The sequence below is a fragment of the Jatropha curcas genome, chromosome 2 (assembly GCF_041381405.1).
Source record: "Jatropha curcas cultivar XTBG-Jc1 chromosome 2, XTBG_Jcur_1.0, whole genome shotgun sequence".
NCBI lineage: Eukaryota > Viridiplantae > Streptophyta > Magnoliopsida > Malpighiales > Euphorbiaceae > Jatropha > Jatropha curcas.
In genome coordinates, this window is record NC_143152.1 from 9,035,468 (window position 1) to 9,055,692 (window position 20,225).

At 35.6% G+C, this 20,225-nt stretch overlaps 1 long non-coding RNA gene and 1 other non-coding gene across 4 annotated transcripts; both read right to left on the reverse strand.

Annotated features, from left to right (window-relative positions):
• Window positions 1-3,788: 3,788 nt before the first annotated feature.
• On the reverse strand, window positions 3,789-5,698 carry LOC110008986 (uncharacterized). Of its 3 annotated transcripts, none has more exons than XR_002283805.3 (4): window positions 5,376-5,698; window positions 5,056-5,152; window positions 4,769-4,872; window positions 3,789-4,678 (listed from the first exon to the last, which is right to left on the reverse strand). It is a non-coding gene; the product is annotated as an uncharacterized LOC110008986 (long non-coding RNA). The 3 variants fall into 3 exon arrangements; XR_002283804.3 differs by having other exon boundaries at window positions 3,789-4,048; window positions 4,549-4,872; window positions 5,376-5,677; XR_002283803.3 differs by having other exon boundaries at window positions 3,789-4,872; window positions 5,376-5,672.
• A 7,718-nt stretch (window positions 5,699-13,416) lies between these two features.
• LOC149498203 (small nucleolar RNA R71) lies at window positions 13,417-13,522 on the reverse strand. The gene has a single exon (XR_016319835.1). It is a non-coding gene; the product is annotated as a small nucleolar RNA R71 (small nucleolar RNA).
• Window positions 13,523-20,225: the final 6,703 nt, after the last annotated feature.

The following is a 20,225-nucleotide window of genomic DNA, read 5'->3' on the forward strand; positions in this document are numbered from 1 at the left end:
TGGCATAGCCCTAAGTTTCCCAACACAGCTATTAAATGACTCTATCATATTATTGGACATCTGTTCACTTTTAGCCTCAGGCCAGAATGCATGCCTACACCACTGTGTTAAGGGTATCTTCATAAGCCATACATGGGTTTACCATCAAGTTTCTTTTCAGTATTGCCCATGTGAATCCTAAACTCTTGACTATAGGTCGATTTTGCTGCAGCCTAAAACTCCTTTCTCGAACTCAACCCAGGAAATTCTTTTCTAAAGTTCATTAAAATATTCCTAAACCGTGTTTTGAAAGTATGCAACTATATCATCAAAATATCATAACATGGCATAATGACAGACAAATGTATTAAAAGCAATAATAACAAAGAAAAAATTACAAGACAGAAAAGTCGAACACACAAAGCATGCAATGTATAGATTCCCAACACATAACTCACATGGTTGTAATATAAAAGCATGAAAAGGATGTTACCTTTTGTCGATCAGACATGAAGGTCCAAGGGTGGTCCTGGGTTCTTGGCCCAATGAATTAATGGAGACAGTCCATAAAGAATCTCCAAGAAGCATTGCACTTTGCTTCTAATACAGCCCATGCAAATGGTAGGACCCCCTATTACCATCAAGGGTTACAGCACATAGAAATACTCCCCCCATAAGGACCTTTTAGGTGATAGCCATCAAGTCCTATAAAAGGCATGCACCCTTTTATAAATCCATCCCTCAAAGCCATAAAACACATGAATAAATGTTCAAACACAATAGGTTCAGCTTCTGAATTTCTCTCTTTTAGTTCAAATTTAACAAGGGTTCTAGGATTGAACCTTCGCACAGCTGCAATGTACCCTCTGAGATGGTTCAAGTTTAACAAGGGAGGGTCCTGATTGTTAGAAAAAAAAACCCGCAACCCAACTCAATACAATAGTTCTAATTATTCCTTTGATTGGATCATTATCAAAAAATGAACAAAAAAACTACGTCGTATGATCCCATTTCTCTACCAACTCAAACCCGAGTTTTCCAATCTTATCGTAACACGATTAGAAATATCCGAATGGGACCAAATCAGGGGGATCGCATGCCGATTGCCTGAAGAATTCTAATTTCAAATCGTGCCACCAACCCCGAAATAGATCATCTTTCCCTTCTACTACCCCTCTACATTCTCTTTAGTTGTATTTTTAGCTCTATATAACTTTCACTTCTCAACTGTGATGCCACGTTCTTTGAAAGCTCATTCTCCATTAGTTCATAACTCATTCCACGGTCTGCCTGCAACTGATCTAGAAGCTTCTTCTTTATCCATTTTGATGTTGCAGTAGGGTTCTTGTTGCCAATTGGCCTTACAAATGTATGCTCTCCTTGCATGGTTTTAATCATGAATTTCATCTTATCTATAAGCAATCTCCACTTGCAATTCTCAACTTTGCATGTCACAGGTACCCTGTCAAAGTCACTCTTGTCCCACTTAGTGAAACATCCCCCTTTCACTGTGTAGTCTCTTATTACATTCCTCACATCATCAACAAAACTGAAGATCTAACCTATCTCAAAGTTGATGTCACCATATTCCTGAATCAATGAACTCATTAGACTATATTGTTTGGAAAGGATCACCTCTTCTTCTTCCTTTACTATAATAATTCCCAACACCTTCCTCTTCACTGTCAGCAATTTCTCTCTCATCATCCCCACTTTGAATACCACTCAAACCATCTTCTGAATCTTCATCCTCCATTTCCACATTGCAGCAACACTTTCATCTACCCCTCTATTATCATCTGCTCTTGGAGGGTCAGGTATATCATCTTCATCTGATGATGACTCAAAGCATTGGAAAACCTCATCTTCTGAGTCTGTACCATCTAACCCATTATCATCCACTACAAGGGTGGAATGAGATGATTTCTTCCTCAATTTGTAAGAATGCATTGGCCTTTTTCCCTTCTCAGCTGGAGTCTTTGCCCTTATGCTCATAGTTCCATGTGGTACTTCACTTTCTTCCCTTCTACATGCAGTCCTAGACATATTACTTACAGACCTGCCTCTTCTAGCATCCACCTCTGCACCACCCTTGTCTCTATCAACAATAGCCACTCTACCCATACCTCTACTAACACTCCTCACTCCACCCCTGCCTCTACTAACACCCCTCGATCCACGTCTATTGACATCCCTATTAACACCCCTACCCCTATCAACACCCCCCTCAACCCTACAACCATATACGAGAACCATCTATTAACTGGTTCTTTTGACTACCACCAACACCACCAATATTACCCACATTTCCCATATTAGGAACTTCACTTTATTGAGTATCATGAATACCTATATTCAACTCACTTCCCTTTCCCTAAATAGGTTATCTTGTTCAGGCATCTTAGAATTCAAGTCAATGTTATTCCGAATTGACTTGGTCTATGTTCAAGAATGTCAGAAACTTCAAGTGGCACACAATTTCTATTACTGTCAACCCCAGAACATTCTCTCATAAAAACAATAGCCTCACCATCATCACCAGGTGGTCTTTCAAAAGCCGAGGGCTCTATATTCCTCACAATTACATTAATTTCAGCCTCCCTATATTCCCTGAACATCTCAAACATTGCCAATAAATCCTCATCTCTTTCAATTGTCATTATACTGTGTACACTTATCTCAAGAAATGTAGCATTAATTCTGAGAAACTTGTAGATATCTTTTACCAGTTCACAATATGAATACCTATCAGTGTCGATATATGAGATAGTTGCTACCCTAGCCCCAAAATTAACAAATATCCTAAAGTATTGAGGGAAAGACATCTTGTAATGAAAAAACAGAGCATCATTGTCTATTTCTAACTCTCCAGGTATATGCTACACCAAAACCCTAACTTTTTACTCAGCTTTTTTAATAATAGAAGCATTCAAAACGAAATGAAACACAATTATTCAGTAAAACAACTATTTTATAAGCATTAAGATTTCAAAAAAAAAAAAAAAAAAACCAAAATTTTGATCTGAAGTGTTATATGAACGGCGTACCTTTCTTTCTTCAAAGACGATTTCCACGAAATGAGTAAAGAAACACTATTTTAATCCTTCTCAACTCCTAATACCAGCTATTGAATAACTTTAGTGCTTGCATTCCATCTACAACAAAACACATCTACAGCCATAAAACACATTGTGGCTAGAATACAAAATTTCATGGCTAAATATTTTTGCCACTATACATTTTTCCTGCAGTATGTCGTAGTAAGAAGTGGCGTAGCTAAAAATTAACTATGGGATTTAAGTCATTTATAGCTAAATATTAATATTTCTAGCCATGCAATTGTTGACTTGTGGCTAAATCGTCGAAATTATTTACTATGAAAAAAACATCCATAACAAAATGTTAGCCATGAAAGCTAAAACTCATGGCTATATTTTTATTTTAGTTATGCCTATTATTTTTATAACTAAATAATAAAACATCCTGCCACAACACATAATGGAAATACATTTACATTTAGCTATGATTAGATAAACTCATTAAAGCTAAAAATTAAATTTACTTGCCACAAATAATAAATCTACAATAATAATTTTTCTTTTTTTTTTTCTCCAATAAAAGTTATTTCACATCCATCACTAAATTCATTGATATGCAATTGTAATCCATTTGTAATATGTTGCCAATTTTTTATATTTTTTATTTTCTAATATTGTTTACATAATTTTTCTAGCCTTAAAGAGCAAAATAAATATAAAAAATTGTTGAATTATAAAATAAATATTTAATATATAACTAATACAAAAATATGTGTAAAAAATAAATAATTCATATCTAAAAAATTCAAATACAATTTCCACTAGATCATTATCTGTAGATACATTGTTGGTTTGTCCATTTACACATACTTCACCCTTTCTTACTCCTGTGAAATCAATTACAATGGGCCATCACCTTGTCCCAAAAAATTGGTAAGCATCAAGAATCCTTTTACTTTTCAGTCTCAAATGAAATTGATACAACCTCATCAAAACAAACGTTTCTGTGAGATAAAAGAGCAAATGCATTCCTGAAATTGAAGAAAAAGAGAGAGAGAGAGAGAGAACAAATTCATATTTGTATACTTTACAAAGGTAAATGAAAGAATGTGAAGAATACAATTTCAATCTCTTCAAATATGTTCTGAAATTCTATTACTTTTGCATGATCAAGAAAATAGCAACATCGTCTATGAATAATACAGGGCACATAGAACATTAACTGATAACTTTTTTAACAAGATTTTTTTTCTCTTTTAGTTTTTTTACTCATCAATTTTTTTTTGTAAGTTATCTTTCCTTCTACTCGTTTTTCTTTAATTAAATATGATCTCAATTATGAGTTAACTCGTGCAAAGGACTACATTGACATAAAAAGAAAGATAATCCAACAAAGGAAGCAACAGATAATACAAAAAGTTGAAATAACCAAAACCAAAGTGCTTTAACTATGCTCTGGAAAAACTGGAAATATGCTAAAATAAAACCATTGGTTTATGTCCAAAAGAAATATATAGGATCAGTGAAGTACCTCATTTTGATTAAGGTATTACTAGAATCACATTTGATGGGTAAGTTCCATCACATCCATGAATTTCAAAATCAGCCACAGGTTTTAGCAAAGTTGGGTAACATCAACTATGCTTTATGACACGGATGACCTTGGCCATTATAATCACAAACTAAAAATCATTAACCATGAGAGGGAAAAGGCAAAACCTAAATAAGTTTAATAAATTAATTACATTTACCTGTTGAACAGAGTAGAAGAAATCAAATTTCTGTGAAGCATAAAGGATTGATAGGTAAGAACCATAAAAACCTTGACAAAAATGGAATTTTATTGGCTTTCAAACTAAACAGAAACAAATGAACAAGATCAAATAAAAAATTCATAATTAATCAATCAAATACAAAAACTTTTAGAAACTAAATTAAACAACAAAGAAAAGGATAAAAATAGTAAGCAATAAAATGTCTAGCAAAAAGAAAATGCCTATAAAATAATATGATTCAATTAAATCTATTTAGTAGATACCTTTTACAGCCTAAGTTTTACCCAATGATTAAAACCAACAAGAAGACCTGTGGTTGATGTTTTCAATTACTCTTAACTTAGTCATTTCATCAAACACCTACAAGGAAATTAAATTAAGAATTAATAAACAAATTTCCAAAAGAAAGATAAAATTAACTTAAATTAAAAAGAGAAACACGCTTCTTATCTTTGAACAACAAAGTGAGGAGAACAAAGAGACTGAAGATTCATGGAACTCAATTATTTTAAGAACTCATAGATGGTTGAAAACCCATATCTTAACAAAAACCCAGAAATCGCTGCATAATTGAAAACCTTACAGTGGAGATGGCCTCTCGCGGCATAGATGTCTGCTTATGTCAATCTCTCATCAGATTATTGGGCGACATGTAAAGAAATGAGAGAGACAATAAAAAATAATGGAGCAGAGGACCGGATGAAGGCAAAACTTTTTATTTTTATTTTATTTTTTTATGAAATTAAAAAGTAAAGAGTAAAGACCTTGTATTAAAAGAGACATAAGGCTAGCTAATGAGTTAATTATTGCCATGAGTGGTATAAGGCTATCACTAATATTTTTCATTAGCTACATACTTTATTATAGCTAATTTGTTGTGGCAAGTAGAATAATTATCGCTACAGTTATATTCACTGCATGGCTATAACATCTTATTAGTTGTGACATTTTATTGTGGCTAAAAAATTGTAGCAAGTAAGCAAGCTATTGCCATAAAATATATAAGGTGTAACAAAAATAATTAAGAGAGTGGAAATTGGAGAGAACTAAACCAAAGGAATAAAAAAACAAAGCACCATGCTATGAAAGAGATAACACTCATTCATTCAGGGAGTAGAATTATATAGAAACTATAGTTTGTATTTCAATTTAAAAATTCAGCTGAACTTTAGGTAGTTTAGAATTTAACCAACTCAAATAATGTGTTTTAGGATATAGATAAAGTTTAGTGATTTAAATTATTTAATATAGATAATTTAGAGTAAACTATTAATTAAAATATTTAAATTGACTAATCACAATATAGAAAGATAAAGAAAATTTTTTAAAATTTCTAAAAAAAGGAAAGTAGAATGTTGTTTAAACTTTCTCTTTGTTTCAGCTTTCATATAAAGCTTAGTGATTTAAATCAGTATTCTGAGAACCGAACTTGTCATTGAATTGATGAAGTAGGAGTTCACTGAACTGGAGGGTTCAACCGGATTTTTATATATAATATTTTTAAATAAAATTGAAAGTATAGGATAAAAAAATTTTTGATACCAACTTTTAAGAGGCTCAAATTTTATAAAGGCCCAGAATTAGAGATAAAAACCCAGATTTTGAATCGAACTGGTTTTTAACCGATCCAGTTCACGACTTTTGGGCGGTTTTTCATCCGGTTGTTACTGATTTATGCCGATTTTTAAAATTCTTTGTTTTTCTATGTAACCCGGATTAGACCATTATCCGATTCCCGGTTAAACCGGTCGAACCGGTCAGTCCGATCCGATTTTCAAAACTATGATGGAGAATTTAGAGTAAACTATTAATTAAAATATTTAAGTTGTCCAATCACTATTTCAACTTTCATATAAAGTTGAGTGATTTAAATAATTTAATCTGGACAATTTAGAGTAAACTATTAATTCAAATATTTAAGTTGTCTAATCACAATATAAAAAATTTCAGAAAATTTTTAAAAATTTATGAAAAAGAAAAATAAAATGTTGAACAAAAAAAACGCTTTAAACTTTCTCTTTGTTTCAGCTATATACGATGATTTGTAAATTATGAAAATTTAAAGATTTAGAAATTGTGTTGTTTTTCTTTTACATATTTGATTTCTGACAAATAAATAAATAAATAAATAGCATATTTATTTGAATTTAAAAACTAATGAAAAACTTTATATATATTTAAATTATAAAAATATAAAAAATATAATTGAAATATTTGAATTTTTTATATTGCCATAATTGAATGAATTTAAAACTCACAACAATGAAAAGACAATTCATCGTTGAAAAGTAAATGATAGGACAAAAAAAAGTGGATGAAAAAAGAAAAATGCTCAAAAATTCCCAAAAAAAAAAAGATAATCAAATATTCAAAATCTGTACAATCTCAATTTTAGAGGAAGCGCCACGTCAGCATTGGAGAAAATCTATTGATTCTCCTTTATATATATATACCGGATGTTCTCCCGTGCTTCGCACGGCTTTGTTGAATATAATTTTTCAATAAATTATTAAAAAATTAAAATGTCAATGATGATGGAGTTTGATATGATGGGAAGTAACACAAATTAACTCCACAATAAAAACTTCCCCACTTGAATGAATCTATTAGGAGTAACAATGAGTAATAAATTCAAGTAACACAAGCTGCCCCAAATCATGCACAATCAAAAATAACATTCACCACACGAACACAAATATTTTTACGTGGAAAACTCTTCCGGTGTGAAGGATAAAAACCGCGGGACCTCTCTTTCGGTCCAAGGAAATAAAGTTCACTATCACAAATATTGTCTTACAAATTACAGCAAGCTACAACCACCAAAAATGTAGCTATACCACAAACAACCACAAACAAATGTGTAGCAACACAATGGAGTGATCACAAAACACAGCTACTGTTCTAAATACATTTAAAAATGTTCTACTCATCCAAAAATTAAAATGATCGGCCAGAATCAAGAATTGCATGTTAAGAACATGCTCACCAAAAATCAGCTCAATCCGACAAAGGGTGATTGCCGAAACGCTGAAGAAGATGAAGCTATGCAGAGTTGGAAGCAGAACAGGACAGCTTCGGATTCAGAGCCATAACTCAATCTATGAACCTCTAAATCAAAATCCCTTCGGTGAGACTCAAGAACCGAGAGTAAAGAACAACATCCCCAAATATCACAAAGATCCAACGGTTGGAACTCCGGGAATCTCCAGAACACGATGGCTGGTGCTGGATGGGGGCTGTGCAGAAAAAATCCCTCTCCTCTCCTCTTCTTTTTAGTTTTTCTCACACGGTTTTGGATGTGTGAATCAATCAAATAGCAGCCAAAAATATCATAAATATGGCTGTAAGTTGAGGGGCAAAATTATAAAACATAATTAGTTTAATAGACTTCAAAATATGGGCTTTTACCACATAGGAATGGAACCCAAACCCAACAATTCTCCCCCTTCCCGACTATGTGGAAGAGGTGCCCAAACCGGCACTCAAATGGCATACTTCAAACTTCATTCTTGGTAGAGACTTTGTGCACATATCAGTACCATTATCATCCGTATGAATCTTCTCAAGCTCAACTGACTTAGAATCCAAAACATCACGGATCCAATGATATCTCACATCAATATGTTTAGATCTACCATGAAAAGTTGGATTCTTACCAAGATGAATAGCACTCTGACTATCGCAAAATAAAATATACCTTTCCTGAGTAAAGCCAAGCTCATTCACAAACTTTTTTATCCATAGCAATTCCTTGCATGCTTCAATAGTTGCAATGAACTCAGCCTCTGTAGTAGATAAAGCAATACATTTCTGCAACCTGGATTGCCATGCCACAGCTCCCCCTGCAAATGTAATCAAGTACCCAGAAGTAGACTTTCTAGAATCAATATCCCCAGCCATATCAGAATCAGTGTAACCACAAAGCATAATCTTTTCAGACCCAAAACACAACTTTAAACCTGAAGTACCACAGAGATATCTCAATATCCATTTAACTGCATTCCAATGCTCCTTACCTGGATTAGAAAGAAATCTACTAACTGTACCAACTGCATGAGCTATATCTGGTCTAGTACAAACCATAGCATACATCAAACTTCCTACTGCAGATGCATAAGGAACTTTTTGCATCAATTCTTTCTCTTGCTCATTGGAAGGAGACTGCTTCACACTCAATCTAATAGATGTAGGGAGAGGTGTACTTATAGCCTTAGCCATAGCCATATTGAACAGTTGTAGTACCTTCTTAATGTACTTCTCTTGTGAAAGCCATAATTTCTTGCATCTTCTGTCACAAATGACCTTTATGCCAAGAATTTGCTTTGCCGGGCCCAAATCCTTCATAGAAAAAGACTTGCTCAAGTCTTTCTTCAAATTGATAATTCTGGAGTTAGGACCTATAATGAGCATATCGTTAACATACAACAGCAAAATGATAAAGTCATTGTCAGAAAAACTTTGCACAAAAACACAATAATCAGAAGTAGTCTTTCTGTAGCCTTGCTGAACCATAATAGACTCAAACTTCTTATACCACTGCCTTGGTGCTTGTTTTAAACCATACAAGCTCTTTTTCAACTTGCAAACATCATTTTCTTTGCCCTTCACCACAAAACCTTCAGGCTGCTCCATATAAATTTCCTCTTCTAAGTAACCATGAAGAAATGCAGTTTTCACATCCAACTGCTCAATCTCTAAATCAAGTGTAGCAGCTAAACCCAAGATAACCCTAATGGAAGACATCTTAACCACTGGGGAGAAAATTTCTTCAAAATCAATCCCCTTTCTCTGACTAAAGCCCTTGACAACTAATCTCGCTTTATACCATAGGGATGATGAATTCTCTTCATGCTTCACCTTATATATCCACCTATTCTTTAAGGCTTTTCTATCTTTAGGAAGCTTCACTAGTTCAAAAGTATCATTATCATATAAGGATTGCATTTCATCTTTTATAGCAATAATCCATTTTGTCTTTTCCTCACTCTCAACAGCTTCTTGGTAGTATTATGGCTCATTTGCATCTGTCAACAATACATACTCATTAGGAGAATACCTTATAGATGGAATATGATTTCTGGTAGACCTTCTGACTGGAGCCTCTTGTTGTCCCTCAAGTGTCTCATACTGACCATCAGTTGCATCATCTACAGGAATATCAACCTCATCTGCCTCTTCAGTATTATCCTGAAGATCAACCTGATTTCTAACATCAACTGCAACAGGTGTTGAAGCTGACGGAACTGGATCTACATCAACCAAGCTGTTATTCTGAGGTTTTGGTTTCTCCACTTTGCCAATATCTTCAATAGTTTGATATTTAATAAAGACCACATCACGGCTTCTGTAAACTTTCTTCTCAATAGGATCATAACACCTATAGCCAAACTCATCTTGACCGTAGCCAATGAAGATACATTGTCTTGTCTTGGCATCTAGCTTGGACCTTTTATCTTTAGGAACATGAACAAAACATTTGCACCCAAATACCCGTAGATGATCATAAGAAGGCTTCTTACCATACCAAAAACTATCAGGAACATCATTATGCAAAGGAACGGTAGGAGTAAGATTAATGACATGTGCAACTGCATACAATGCCTCACCCCAAAAGGAAATAGGTAGTTTTGCATCTGAAAGCACACATCTAACTCTCTCCATCAAAGTTCTATTCATCCTTTCTGCCAAGCCATTCAACTGTGGAGTCTTGGGAGGTGTCTTCTGATGTCTGATACCATGCTCTCGACAATAAGAATCAAATGGCCCACAATATTCACCTCCATTATCAGTACGAACACATTTCAACTTTTTACCTGTTTCTCTCTCAGCATAAGTGTGAAATTCTCTAAATGCACCGAGTACCTGATCCTTTGACTTTAACACACGAACCCAAAGCTTTCTTGAGTGATCATCAATAAAAGTCGCAAAGTACTGTGCACCACCAAGTGACTTATCCTTCAAAGGACCACATACATCTGAGTGTACTAGCTCTAACAACTCTTCTTTTCTAGAAGGAGGATGATGTTTAAAGGAGACTCGTTTCTGTTTTCTGGCCAAACAATGCTCACAAGTGTCTAACTCTCCACCTTGCAAACCAGAAAGCAAATTCTTCTTAGCTAGAATATTCAGACCCTTTTCACTGATGTGACTCAATCTCTTGTGCCATAATTCTATTGAACTATCACTTTCAACTGCATTCATAAGATCTGTAGGGATAGTAGTCTGTAGCCAATGATAGTTGTTAATTTTATAGTGTTTTAATATAGTTTTTATTAGAATTTTAGCAAGTTTTTATTGCTTTAATTTGATTTTTAAATCACTTTTAGTATAATTGTGTTCAAAAGCTTCCTTGACTTTTAATCCGCTTGATCTAAGAGAAAATTACAGGAATTTGGCGCAGAAAATAGCTCTATATCACAAGGCACTTGACTTCTAGCACGCCCTAGCCGTGCTAAGTGGCACGCCCAAGGTCGCGAGCGCGACATTCACAAGCGCGAGCGCGACAATTAGAAAAGAGAGTCAGAAGATTTGCAAAGAAAAGTCGCGAGCGCGACATTCGTATACGCGGGCGCGAGCTGAAGTCGCGAGCGCGACATTCATATACGCGGGCGCGAGAAAGCACCTTTGAGAGGCAGAAAGAAGCACGCCCTGCCTGTGCTCTGTAGCACGCCCGTGCCTCAGGACTTCACTAGCCCGTGCTACCTAGCACACCCCGTGCTTCACTAGCCAGACCTCCAGACTACAGCACGCCCAGCCCGTGCCATGAAGCACTCCCGTGCTGCCCAGGCGGAACCAGCGTGAATTTAATACGCAAATCAAGCTCTTTCTCACATGGGCCGACTTCAGGGAATTTCCTAAACACACTAAACAAGACCTGGACCTATTCTTAGGGAAAAAGGAGTCCTAATCAAGAAGAAATCAAGAACCTAAACAGTCATGATCTCCTATAAAAGATTTTGCACTAAATAAGGATTCTATTTCCTAAAAGGAGTCAAACTTGCCTTCAGGAGCTCTATATAAAGAGAAGAACTATTCATAGCAGGGATCGTTTTCTTTGTACACTTCTTTACATAGTCCTCTCTTCTCAAAGATTTCAAGCTTCAAATAATTGTGCTAAGATTCAAGGAAGCCATCAACATAGTTGTGATACAGTTTTTATTCTAAACTTTTCATCTTGTTTCTTTCTTTATTATTGTCTTTAAATATGATGAATGATTCAAGTGTGATTGAGTTTAATTTAATTACTATGTCTAGCTAAACTTTTATACTAGGGATTTGATGTAATTTAATTCGATTCCAGCTTATAATATTAGATTTATTTTTCTTTGTTCTTGTTATAACTTATTATTGTGCTTAAGGCTTCCAGGCAGAAAAATTCCCCTGGATTGAATTATTTCAATAACATCATTCGGGAGAAGGGTTATTGATATGAATAAGGTAATAATTTACTTGAGAATAATAACTTGATGTGGAAACTATATGGTTTGACTCAAGGGGGGCTTTCATAAGTTAATAAAGTATTAAGTTGTGAATTCATAAAACAACCATAAAACCTAATGATCTGATTCATGTTTAATTTCACTATTAATATAGGTGATTAAATTGGATTAGAATAGCTAACAATAAATCGGGAGAGCTTGTTAGTAACCTTAGGGTTGTTTTCTCCTACTTGAACAATTAAACTTGATTAATGAACTAATAGAACAACCTGGATAGAATTAAATGAAATCAAATTCCCTAGTAGCTTAATCCCCTGATTTCTTTTCACCTAAATTTTGTGTTTGATCTCTTTTACTTTGAATTTTATTTACTTTACAGCGAACTCCTTTTATCATCGTCTAAATAATAATAGGTTAACATAATTTTGGTAATTGATAAACAATCCCTGTGGATACGATACTTTCTTACTCTATACTACTTGTTGCGATTTCGTACACTTGCGAAAAACGCTGTCAAGTTTTTGGCGCCGTTGCCGGGGATTGGCGTATCAATATCAATACGAATTACCCTGTTATTAATTTAGACACTCTTTCGTTTTTATTTAATTTTCTTTTAAGTGCTGTTCCAGGTGTTTTATGCAAAGAAGATCAAGGACAACTGAACCTTTAGTCTTTGACCCAGAAATTGAAAGAACCTTTCGTAGGCACAACGCTGCAAGAAAAGCAAGAGAAATAAAACTCGATCAACAAGCAGACATGGCCAACGAAAACGAAAACAGAAACGAAAACGTAGTTGGACCACCACTTCAACATCCGATCCGTACCTTAAGGGATTATACAACACCTAATCTGAATGGGACAACCTCAAGTATTACAAGACCTAGGGTAGAAGCTAATAACTTTGAGATTAAACCTGCAATTATCCAAATGCTCTCTACCTTGATCCAATATGGAGGTTTGCCTAGTGAAGATCCTAATGCTCACATCACCAATTTTTTGGAAATTTGTGACACATTCAAACAAAATGGTGTTTCTGAAGATGCAATCAAATTAAGACTTTTTCCATTCACTCTTAGGGATAAAGCTAGAGCATGGTTACAATCATGTCCCGCTGGAAGTTTTACCACATGGGATGAATTAGCTCAAAAATTTCTAGCTAAATTCTTTCCATCCTCAAAAACCACCAAGTTGCGCAATGAGATAATGACATTTGCTCATCATGATCAAGAGAGCTTGTATGAAGCTTGGGAAAGATTCAAGGACTTGCTAAGAAAGTGTCCGCATCACAGTTTGCCCAAGTGGTTACAGGTACAAACTTTCTATAATGCTCTATCTCCTAATATTAAAATCACTTTAGATGCAGCTGCAGGTGGATCTTTTGAAAAGAAAGGTATTGATGAAGCATATGAGTTGATAGAGGAGATGGCAAGCAACAGCCACTACCAAAATAATACCGAAAGAAGAAGAACTGCAGGAGTCTATGAAATAGACGCCATTACAGCACTTAATACCAAGGTAGATAACATGGTAAGGAAATTGGACATGTTAACTACTAACCCTGTGAATGCTGTTATGCAAATTTGTGATAGGTGCAATGGACAACATGGAATTGGGGAATGCATCATGGACTCTTTAAATCCACAAACTTTGGAGCAAGTGAACTATGTGATGAATCAAGGAAGAAAGAATTACCCTTATTCAAATTCATATGATAACAGGTTAAGGAATCATCCTAATCTATCCTATGGTAATCCTAACAATGCCTTGAATGCACCACCAGGTTTCCACCCTCCAGAAAAGAAATCCCATGATGACCTCCTCACTGCTCTTTCTAAATCACACATGGAATTCATGAATGAAACCAGAGAAAACCATAAAATCCAGCAAGCTGCAATCAGGAATTTGGAGATCCAATTGGGGCAATTTGCAAACATGATGGCATCTCGACCTCAAGGTACGTTACCTAGCAATACTGAAAAGAATCCAAAAGAACAAGTGCATGCTATCACTTTGAGAAGTGGCAAATAATTAGATGAACCACCAAAGAAAGAAAAGGAAGTAAAAGAACAACCAAGGGTGCCTATCATTGACTTAGAGGAGAAAGAAAAGGTAAAACCTTATGTTCCCCCTGTCCCCTTTCCACAAAGATTAAAGAAAGCACAAGATGACAATAGCTTCCTCAAGTTTCTGGATGTGTTTAAGAAGCTCCAAATCAATATTCCTTTTGCTGAAGCTCTTGCTCAAATGCCTAGTTATGCTAAATTCTTAAAAGATATCCTGAGCAAGAAACAAAAAATTGATGATCAAGGAACGGTAATGTTAACCGAGGAGTGCAGTGCAATTATCCAAAACAAACTGCCTCCAAAGTTAAAAGATCCAGGAAGTTTTTCTATCCCTTGTAACATTGGTAATCTTGACTTTGAAAAGGCTTTGGCAGATTTGGGTGCTAGCATTAATCTTATGTCCTATGAAGTTTTTAAGATGCTAGGTATGGGAGAGCTCAAACCAATAAGGATGTCTTTGCAATTAGCAGATCGTTCAATTAAATATCCTAGAGGGATTGTAGAAGACGTGCTTGTAAAGGTAGGTACATTCATCTTTCCTGTTGATTTTGTCATTCTTGATATTGATGAAGACAGGGAAGGATCTCTAATCCTTGGAAGACCCTTTCTTGCAACTGCAAGAGCATTAATTGATGTTTATAAGGGTAAGTTGACTCTAAGAGTTGGACAGGAAGAGATTGTGTTTGATGTACTTAAATCTTGTAAACTCCCTATGGATCATGGAGACTGTTTTAGAATTGACGTAGTAGATGAATGTGTGGAGACCACTTTGCATGTTGAAAATAATGTTAATGAATCAAGCATCTTGAATGAAAAAGAAAAGGAATCACCTAAGCATGAACTGAAACAACTTCCACCTCATTTAAAACATGCATTCTTAGGTGAGGACCACTCTTTTCCTGTTATTATTTCTTCTCACTTAACGCTTGATCAAGAGGAAAGGTTGTTGCAGGTTCTACGTAGGCACAAGAAAGCATTAGGGTGGTCTATTTCGGATTTACAAGGAATAAGCCCAAGTGTGTGTATGCATAAAATCTTGATGGAAGAAGACTACAAACCTTCAATCGAACATCAAAGGTGATTGAACCCGAACATGAAAGAGGTAGTCAAGGCTGAAATTATTAAACTCTTAGATGCCGGCATCATTTATCCAATTTCAGACAGTAATTGGGTGAGTCCTGTCCAAGTTGTTCCAAAGAAGCGAGGTATGACTGTTATTTCTAATGAAAACAATGAATTAATCCCCACAAGAACAGTCACAGGTTGGCGTGTGTGTATAGATTATAGAAAATTAAATAAAGCAACACGCAAAGATCACTTTCCCCTTCCCTTTATTGATCAAATGCTTGAAAGACTTGCAGGATATCCTTTTTATTGTTTCTTAGATGGCTATTCAGGGTACTTCCAAATACCTATAGCCCCTGAAGACCAAGAGAAAACTACATTCACTTGTCCTTATGGCACTTTTGCCTATAGGAGAATGCCTTTTGGGCTATGCAATGCCCCTGCAACCTTTCAAAGGTGCATGATGTCCATCTTTTCTGATATGGTGGAAAAATTTATTGAAATATTCATGGATGATTTTTCTGTATTTGGTTCTTCCTTCGATGCATGCCTTCATAATTTATCTTTAGTGATGCAACGATGTGAAGATACTAACCTTGTGTTAAATTGGGAAAAATGTCACTTCATGGTTAGTGAAGGTATTGTCCTAGGGCATAAAATCTCTCAAAAGGGGATTGAAGTAGACAAGGCAAAAATTGAGGTAATTGAAAAACTACCTCCCCCTAACACAGTGAAGGGCATAAGAAGTTTTCTTGGGCATGCAGGATTTTACAGAAGATTCATAAGGGATTTCTCAAAAATCACTAAACCTCTTTGCAATCTACTAGTTAAAGATGTTCCTTTTGAATTTAACAAAGATTGTTTAGATGCTTTTAACAGGTTAAAGAAGGAGTTAATCTCAGCCCCGATCATCACCACACCAGATTGGACTTTACCCTTTGAACTCATGTGTGATGCTAGTGATCATGCTGTAGGAGCTGTTCTTGGACAAAGAAAAGACAGGAAGTTGCATGTTATCTATTATGCAAGTCGCACATTGAATGATGCACAATTAAATTATGCAACTACGGAAAAGGAACTGCTAGCTATTGTTTTTGCTTTTGACAAATTCAGGGCATATCTAATTGGAGCTAAAACAATAGTCTACACAGATCATTCCGCCATTAAATACTTGCTGGAGAAGAAAGATGCAAAGCCGAGACTCATTCGTTGGGTACTTCTATTGCAAGAGTTTGACCTCGAAATTCGCGACAAAAAGGGGACCGAGAACCTCGTTGCTGACCATCTTTCCAGGCTTGAATTGGGGGAGGAAGATACAAGCGAGCTACAAATCAATGAAAGCTTTCCTCATGAGCAACTTCTTCTAGTAGCAAATGCTCAAACCCCCTGGTACGCTGACATAGTTAATTATCTTGTTTGCGAAATTCCTCCTCCCAATTTTTCTTACCAACAAAGAAAAAAAATTTTTCATGATATCAAATTTTACTATTGGGAGGAGCCATTTTTGTTCAAGTATTGTAGTGATCAGCTCTTCAGGAGATGTATACCGGAAACTGAAATAGAAAGTGTCCTTAAATTCTGCCATTCAATGGAATGTGGAGGTCACTTTAGAGCAAACAAGACAGCTGCGCGTATACTAGAAAGTGGTTTGTATTGGCCTAATCTTTTTAAAGATGCTTATAATTATGTTCGTCTTTGTGATTGTTGTCAAAGGTTAGGTAACATTTCGAAGAGACATGAAATGCCCCTGAACAGCATCCTTGAAGTTGAAATCTTCGATGTATGGGGTCTGGACTTTATGGGACCTTTTCCACCATCTTATTAAAATCAATACATTCTAGTGGCGGTGGATTATGTGTCAAAGTGGGCAGAAGCTGTTGCTCTTCCAAATAACGATGCCAAAAGTGTGATGAGCTTCATCAAGAAAAACATTTTTACAAGGCATGGTACTCCCAGGGCGATAATCACGGACGGAGGTAAGCATTTTTGTAATCGATATTTAGACTCCCTTCTTGCAAAATATGGTGTCACTCATCGTGTAGGTACTCCATATCATCCTCAAACCAGTGGACAAGTAGAGGTCACTAACAGAGAAATCAAAAAGATCCTCGAAACCACTGTTGGACAATCAAGAAAGGATTGGTCCAAAAAGCTAGATGACGCTCTATGGGCCTACAGAACGGCATTCAAAACGCCTATAGGTATGTCTCCATATCGCATGGTGTATGGTAAGGCTTGTCATCTTCCTGTAGAGTTAGAACATAAGGCATTTTGGGCCATTCAATTTCTCAACTTTAATGCCAAGGAAGTGGGACAAAAACGCTTGTTACAGCTAAACATGATGGATGAATTGCGCCTCCATGCTTATGAAAGTGCTAAAATATATAAAGATCGCACTAAACAATGGCACGATAAGCGCATTATCATGAGGGATCTAAAGGTAGGCCAGCAAATGTTGCTCTATAACTCTAGACTTCGGTTATTTCCTGGTAAGTTGCGCTCTAGATGGTCTGGACCATTCATAATCAAGGAAATTTTTCCTCATGGCGCGATTGAAATAGTGGATGGTAAGTCGAATCGAAGTTTCAAGGTAAATGCTCAACATTTGAGAAGCTATTATAATGAAACCTTTGAACCCATCAAGACTACAATTGGTCTTGCTTAGCCTAAATTCAGATAAGTGCGTCGAACTTAACGACGTTAAACGAAAGTGCTCATGGGAGACAACCCATCTATTTTTATTAAATTTTCGTCCATTTATTTATTTTTACTCCCTATTTTATTTGTCAAAATCCCAAATTTTCTCCATAAGCGTTCTTTTGTTTAGTTAAGAGTTTTTGTAGGAAAAAGTGGAAATCCAGAACCGAGCACGCCCTAGGCGTGCCCATCAGCACGCCCGTGCCATAGAAAAGAGATTAACACACTTGAAGGTCAGAGGAGAGCACGCCCTAGACGTGCTAAGTGGCACGCCCGTGTTACTGGAAAACGCCCAAGTCGCGAGCGCGACATTCACAAGCGCGAGCGCGACAATTAGAAAAGAAAGTCAGAAGAGTTGTAAGAAAAACTCGCGAGCGCACCTTCCATCTACGCGGGCGCGACCTGAAGTCGCGAGCGCGACATTCAAATGCGCGGGCGCGAGAAAAGAACTCGAGAGGCGGAGAAGAGCACGCCCAAGCCGTGCTATGTAGCACGCCCGTGCCAGGTACGCCACTTTTGTTGTTTTGCAGGTCAGAGGAGAGCACGCCCAGGCCGTGCCACGATCAGACCAACTTATTAATTGGCGCCCCTCTTTGAAGAGCACGCTTTCAAACTCTCTCTTTTCCACCCCCACCACCAGAAAATTGATGGATTTCTCTTTTCTTTTCTGTTTTTGTTTATGTTTCTTTTGTTTTAATACTTTGTCGTGGTTGTTTTCCCTTTTAACTTGTTTATTTGTTATGTGGATTTTTATAACCTCTTAGTAGTTTTTGTTCTTAATGTTTAGTTGCTCCTTTAGCTAAGACACTTTCCACCACCTTTCTATTGTATTGTTCAATACAATGTTGGTAAGTTTTTCTTCTTCTCTCTTACTGCTTTTCTTCAAGTAATGAAATAAGTTTGGGGAATTTATACACATTGGGGACAATGTGATTGATTGAATTGGGGGAAGGGAATTTTAGCTAAAAATTTTTGTTGTTTTTGCTTAACATGGTTGGAATGATTACAAGTAAGCTTGAAGATTCTCATATCTAGTAATAAGTGTTAAACATAATTGATTCTCAATTCTAGCATATTTAAGTTTTGAATTTGAAATTTTGATTTAAATATGTTCATTGATCTAAATTATTTGTTTCTAGAGTTTTAAACACTGATTTTTATGAGAGTTATGATATATAGGTGTGTTTCACTCTAAAGTATTTTAAACCTCGGCATTCCTAGAACAAAACTTAGAAATCCCTTCGAGGCGAAAAATTTAAATGTTTACTTTTTGAAAGAGATGATTTAGGCAATTTTTTTTGTTGAAACCTATATTTAGCCTAGACCACCTAAATTAAAAATATGACTCTTGAAACCAACTTTGAAGCCTAAAAACCGTAAATTTTTCTTCTTCACCCTCAATAAACCAAGCCATTAAAACCAAAATTCAATTTTCCTACCCTAAGTACAAAGGATTGTATGATTGAAAGATTCGATTTTTAATTAGAATGTAGCAACAAAAGAGGGAGAATTCATCAAATAATACTAGCAAATAAAGAAAAGAAGAAAGATTCAAGAAAGAGGCACATGAAAAGCAATCAAAAGAATTCAAGAAAAAAATAGAAAAGGCAAGGAAGAAAAGTGCCAAAAATATTAAGAAAAGACCTTGTCCAAGATGCCTCTAGCTAGTAAGAAAGTTTCAAAACAAGACACTCCCTAGAACTGGAAAAAGTTTAATTAAAATAGAATCTTGAAAGTTATACATTCTTTTGTACTTTTTGTCTACATTTTTTCCCTTTCTTTGATTAAGCAAAGTTTACACCAAGAAAGCCCCGTTACAACCCAAAATAAAGACCTTCTGATCTTTTAATCGTATGCATTTAAATCGTGGAGAAAGGATGACTAATTCTGCATATGGAAATGCCACCTTTGCTCTATCAATTGTCTTATTTTTAAATGCTTTAGATGATTCATGTCCTGTTTATCATAATTCGAATAAGTATTAGTGTTGACAATCTCTTTAAACTTGTATTTTACTAAATGAACGTGTTTTTTTCAAAATAAAGAGTCAAGCTTAAATGTGAATAGCATAGGGAACAATTAAGTCTATTCACTTATTTACTAATCATGATATCTTGAAAAGTTATTGAGATTATCTCCAAACATGGTAAGCTAGTGTCGTCAAATCTT